General features: G+C 44.1%; 1 protein-coding gene across 3 annotated transcripts in view; it reads left to right on the top strand.

Annotated features, from left to right (window-relative positions):
• Nucleotides 1-3733: 3733 nt before the first annotated feature.
• SMAGP (small cell adhesion glycoprotein) overlaps nucleotides 3734-6147 on the top strand; it is a 22362-nt gene continuing 19948 nt past the window's right edge. For all 3 annotated transcript variants that reach the window (XM_084836873.1, XM_084836876.1, XM_084836872.1), the window contains exon 1: nucleotides 3734-3834. The gene's annotated coding sequence lies outside the window, so the exon portion shown is untranslated. The remainder of the gene's footprint in view (nucleotides 3835-6147) is intronic.

Raw genomic sequence — 6147 nt, 5'->3', positions numbered from 1 at the left:
CCAAAGAAAAAGAAATGCAAGAAAGCCAAGTGGCTGTCTGATGAGGCTTTACAAGTAGCTGAGGAAAGAAGGGAAGCGAAAAGGAAGGGAGAAAGGGGAAGATATATCCAACTGAATGCAGAATTCCAGAGAATAGCAAGGAGAGACAAGAAGGCCTTCTTAAATGAACAATGCAAAGAAATCGAGGAAAACAACAGAATGGGAAAGACTAGAGATCTCTTCAAGAAAATTGGAGATCTCAAGGGAACGTTTTGTGCAAAGACGGGCATGATAAAGGACAAAGAAGGCAGGGACCTAACAGAAGCAGATGAGATTAAGAAGAGGTGGCAAGAATACACAGAACTATACAGGAAAGATCTTAATGTCCCTGATAGCCATTATAGTGCGGTCAGTGAACTTGAGCCGGACATCCTCGAGAGGGAAGTCAAGTGGGCCTTAGGAAGCATTAGTAACAAGAAAGCTAGCGGAGATGACAGTATTCCAGCTGAGCTATTTAAAATCCTAAAAAATGATGCTGTTAAAGTGCTGCATTCAATATGCCAACAAATTTGGAACACTCAACAATGGCCGCAAGACTGGAAAAGGTCAGTTTACATTCCAATTCCAAAGAAGGGCAACGCCAAAGAGTGTTCAAACTACTGCACAATTGCGCTCATTTCACATGCCAGCAAGGTGATGCTCAAAATCCTACAAGCTAGGCTTCAGCAGTATGCAAACCGAGAACTACCGGAAGTACAAGCTGGGTTTCGAAGAGGCAGAGGAACGAGAGATCAAATTGCCAACGTTCGCTGGATCATGGAGAAAGCAAGAGAATTCCAGAAAAACGTCTATTTCTGCTTCATTGACTACGCTAAAGCCTTTGATTGTGTGGATCACAACAAACTGTGGCAAATTCTTAAAGTGATGGGAGTACCAGACCACCTTACCTGTCTCCTGAGAAACCTGTACCAGGGTCAAGAAGCAACAGTAAGAACCAGACATGGAACAACCGATTGGTTCAAAATTGGGAAAGGAGTACGACAAGGCTGCATATTGTCACCCTGCTTATTTAACTTATATGCAGAGTACATCATGAGAAACGCCGGGTTGGATGAATCACAGGTGGGAATTAAGATTGCTGGGAGAATTATCAACAACCTCCGATATGCAGACGATACCACCCTAATGGCAGAAAGCGAAGAGGATCTAAAGAGCCTCTTGTTGAGGGTGAAAGAGGAGAGTGCAAAAGCTGGTTTGAAACTCAACATTAAAAAAACTAAGATCATGGCATCTGGCCCCATCACTTCCTGGCATATAGAAGGGGAAGAAATGGAAGCAGTGACAGATTTTACTTTCTTGGGCTCCAAGATCACCGCAGACGGTGACTGTAGCCATGAAATTAAAAGACGCTTGCTCCTTGGGAGGAAAGCTATGGCAAACCTAGACAGCATAGTAAGAAGCAGAGACATCACCTTGCCGACAAAGGTTCGTATAATCAAAGCTATGGTTTTCCCAGTAGCAACGTATGGCTGTGAGAGCTGGACTATAAGGAAGGCTGAGCGCCAAAGAATTGATGCTTTCGAACTGTGGTGCTGGAGAAGACTCTTACGAGTCCCCTGGACTGCAAGGAGGTCAAATCAGTCAATCCTAGAGGAAATCAACCCTGAGTGTTCATTGGAAGGACAGATATTGAAGCTGAAGCTCAAATATTTTGGCCACCTAATGCGAAGAGAAAACTCTCTGGAAAAGACCCTGATGCTGGGAAAGACTGAAGGCAAAAGGAGAAGGGGACGACAGAGGATGAGATGGCTAGATAGCATCACCGATGCAATGAATATGAACTTGAGCACACTCCGGGAGAGAGCGCAGGACAGGAAGGCCTGGCGTGCTGTGGTCCATGGGGTCACGAAGAGTCGGACACGACTGAACGACTGAACAACAAAATCAGTTCATATTAATAAGTAACACATAAGCCAAAGACAAATACACCAAACCTTTCCAACGCATTAAGACATTAACAAGCACACAACCAACAACCACTTCCCCCCAAAATGCAAAATGCAGCAAAAAAGGAAACAGCAGATTTCCTGCAGTCACCAGTCTCTCTTATGTCCCATGCTCTTATTCTGATGCAGTTCTTAAGGTTCCAGCAGAGATAAGGGGGGTCGGGGTGCTGCTGCTGCTGTTGTTTAGTCTCTTCGCCTGTGCTCTGGATATTCCCACTGCTTCTAGAAGGCCTGTGGAGGCTGCAGCAATATACCCAGCCACCCTGGAGACCAGGGGGGTGTCTCCATGAGCAATTTACTCCGAGCTGGCTGCGTTTGGAGGTTGTTAGGGATATATGATGTCGTGGCTGTCCAGCAGCCACCCCAGAGCTTATTGCGGAAAAAACGGATTTCCTGAGACTGCTTAAAGCCCAGTTCCCCGCATTTACCTTGGGTATGCTAGCCCTGCCCAGGGTGTGCTTTTCACCATGACCCCAGTCAAGCGGTGTTTCCTGTATGTTTCCTGCATGTTTCACGTCTCTGCACAGATCAATTAGTGTCTACTTGGAAGTAACTCCCATTGTGTTCAATGAGGCTTGTCCCTTGAATGCCCACATCAGAATTTACAGAGATCCCCCTCAATAGAAATGGCACAGTCCAAAGCAGAAATTCCCTAAATGCTGTGAAGCGTGATCTCGAGGCTCCGATACTCCAGTGTTTGGTTTATTGCCTTAGGAACTTCACACCTTCGTTATAGAGATCCTGCACAGCATTGGGTTAGAAAAGGGGCTGGTTTCCCATCCCTGTGTTCTCCACCCACCCACCCGTCTTTCCCAGCACAAGCATATGTGTGTCCATTCAAAAGTAACTCCCATTGCGGTTAATGTGGCTTGCTCCTGAAATGCAGGTGCATCTGGAGCTTCAGGGGAAAGGAGAAAGGGGAAGGGAGAGCAGGGTGGTGGTGGAAACGTCTCTTATTGGTTGAGCCTCCCCTGCCAGTCAGATGGCTTTCACTCCAACCCCCACCCCCACCAGGAAGTATGTTCTGTGAAGCGATTTTTACTGGTGCGGAGCACTCGTTTGTGGAGCCCTGCATGGACCAAAGCGCAGCAAAGCTGATTCCTCTTTAAAAATCCGGTACTCCTCCATTTGCTTCTCCTTCCATTGTCGTGGAAACACCCCGATGTGTTTTTAGTTTCTCCAAGGCAGAACTCACCCTGCAGCAGATGATCTCTCATTCTGCTGCCATTCTTAGGGCTCCAGCAGAGACAAGGAGGGTGCAGCTTCATCTCTTCCCCTGTGCTCTGAATGTGCCTACCAACCAGCATGTTAAGTCCTTCACAGAAGCTTTTTCAGCATAGGGGTTTTGTAACATATGAAGCAGCCACATGGCTTGTCTCAAACTTTACTTTAGTAACTCGCTAGAATGCTATGCTGACCTAAATTAGATAACCAGGAAGATGGTGGTTTGGGACCACATGAATTGTATTTGCTTGCTTTGACACCTCCCTCTTTTTTTCATTTTGTAAAATCAACGTCTTTAAATAAAGCGAGCCCAGATGTACATAGCTGCCCCGTGTTATCAGTCTGTGAGCACAGACAAGAATACTGTGGGTCTGCCTGCCTTTCACTGGTATTACAAAGAGTTAATGAGGAGTAAGCATTCTGATGACTCCACTGTTTAGTATCAATGTAGTGAAACTGGAATGGTGAGATGGCAAGGGGAACGCCTTAGTCACCAGAAGGCTAGGCAGCTACAGGAGGAAGCTGGAACTGGGAGAGGTACCCAGGCTAGCTGGAGCTGGGAGAGATACTCAGCCAACAACACTTGTTGAGAATTATATTTTTGCTCCAATGTCGTCTTAATCAGGTAAGAAGGATAGGTGGGTAGGGAACCAGTTTCTAATCTTGGGATTAATAGAAGTCTATTTTTCTTGTGTGTTATTCTTATATCTGGGACAGAGCCTTAAAAGTCCTTAATGATTTAAGATTAGATTTACTATCTAAATAGTAAAATTTAGATAGGACCAGTGCAAATCCAATGTGCTCCAGCACACAACCAACCCCTTTATACTACCTCATGCTCTATGCTTGTGCCTTCCATATGTTTTGGACTACAATTCTCATCAGCCCCAGCCACTTAACAAGCATCTGCAGAGAAGTTTCTTAAAGATTCTTAAGGACTTTTGATGCACCCATAAATGAGCAGGAAGCTTTAGAAGCGGAGAGGACGTAAACAAAATTGAGGGTTGAGATGCAAGATAACAATTTTTTGCAATGGCTCTTTCTGTGAGTGTTATGAAAGGGGTTCTAGAAAATCATGGGGTATTGCCTTTTGCCACTCTGTCTCCCTTCTTAAAATCTGACATTTAGAAATGCAAACTGCAAGCCCTCAACTGACATTCTGAAAACGAAAGAGGAACATAAAGCATGTAGAATGCGAAAAGAGGAAGCTGATAGCATATCAGGCTATCTCCCATGACTTTGTTCTACAAGATTCTCTCATCAAGGATAACAACAAAAAGAGGCTGGGGCAGGGGAGAGGAGGCTCTTCGTATATGCTCGTTTCACATTGCTTACTGTCGGCAATTTTCTCCACCCCATCCTAAATTACACAAGGGCCCCAGATTATATTTTCAGCGATACAATCATGAGATCAGGGCTGAGTGCAGAACTAATATTTGTATTTGGGTCTAGGTTTCTAGTATTTGTATCTGCACAACTGAATAAAACTTCATTCCCACACAGGTATCTTAAATTGGTGTCCAAATTATAAGTTACATGCAGATATTTGCAATGGCGGTCTGTTAGCCCCTCCCCCCTTTCTTGAAAAACTACTTTGGGGAGGAGCACTTGGAAGCAGGGTATTTGTCCCTAATACTTAGTTGTAAGGTGTACAAGTCTCCTACTGTTAAACTGAGAAAGCTGATGAACAGCAAATGTAGTTCTCCACCCAAAGCCACCACACTCTCAATCAGTTGTTTAGCAGGGAGACGTTGAGCATCTGGCTTAGGGGCAGGATGCAGGAAGTAACTTCCACATCCTATGGCTTCTTTTTAGATCACAAACTTCTTTCATCTTTTTACTCTTGACTGACAGAACCAGACAGTCCTTAGCTTCTAGTTTCAGCCTTATGCCAAAATATGCAACCTGTTGGCTAACCACAAACCAGCTGCACCAAACAAACATGGGTTAGATCAGCGGCTTTTCAGAACAGCGTGAAGGGGGATGTAAGTCCCTATCCTAAATGCAGAGGATTTAAACTGTATTCGGGTGACCAAAGATGACCTGGATGTCAATGAATTGTGGACCTGTTGAACTTTAGTTAGCAATGCCATTCAAATTTTATTTAATATATTGTGGATTATAATTAGACATTGATTTCCATCACCCCCATTCAGCCTTTTAATTACAGCAATGATTGCAGGCTATTTAATCCCTTCTTTTCCTTATCCAAACTTAATATTTTTATATGCATGAAGTGATTGCATGCATGTATGCATGACTGTGCAGATTAAAAACACACACACTGAAGTTTGTGATTATAGCTGCTGTGGGGAACACTTGGAGCACCAGTTGGTCAAAATTAGAGCTTGGGATAAGGGTGAAAGGAAAGTTGTATTTGGTCAAAAAAGGGCAATCTAGCACAAATTTGCACTGTGATTCACCTAATTTTTCTCAGGCTGGTATGTGATTTCTTAGATGTTCTTTGGATTGTATGTATTTTGAAAATGACTGAAAAAACTGACAACATCCCATGTTAAACAGCTAGTGTCACTGTGACTTCATAGAACGAAAGCTACATGAAGGTTAAATGACCACAATATACAGTGTCAGCATCAGAAACAGTCATGGTGGCAGCTATGGTCACAAGAGCAACCAATCTCCCTACAACCATCCGTTACAATTTGGAGGGCTGAACAGGCCCACGAGACTGGAGTGTGTGAAATCAGTGGTTAGTCACCTGTCTGCAGGTATAATGGGCAGGTGGAAGAGTGACATTAATACTGGGACTGGGAAAGGCGTTTCCCTATGAAGGTTGCCATTCGTTGTCATCTTGAAACACTTTGGATGATCTGTGCATCTTGCATGTAAATGTTGGAATCTCATTGTATAGTATAGGAAACAGCCTCTTTTTGTCTGTTTTATTGCTGCCCCGCTATTTCTCCCTTCTCCTTTAGCC

Source organism: Heloderma suspectum, chromosome 2 (assembly GCF_057233095.1).
Source record: "Heloderma suspectum isolate Gila_16-S chromosome 2, 16-S_ref, whole genome shotgun sequence".
Taxonomy (NCBI): Eukaryota; Metazoa; Chordata; class Lepidosauria; order Squamata; family Helodermatidae; genus Heloderma; species Heloderma suspectum.
Note: the sequence above shows the minus strand (reverse complement) of the source record. Positions and strands in the feature narration are given on the sequence as shown.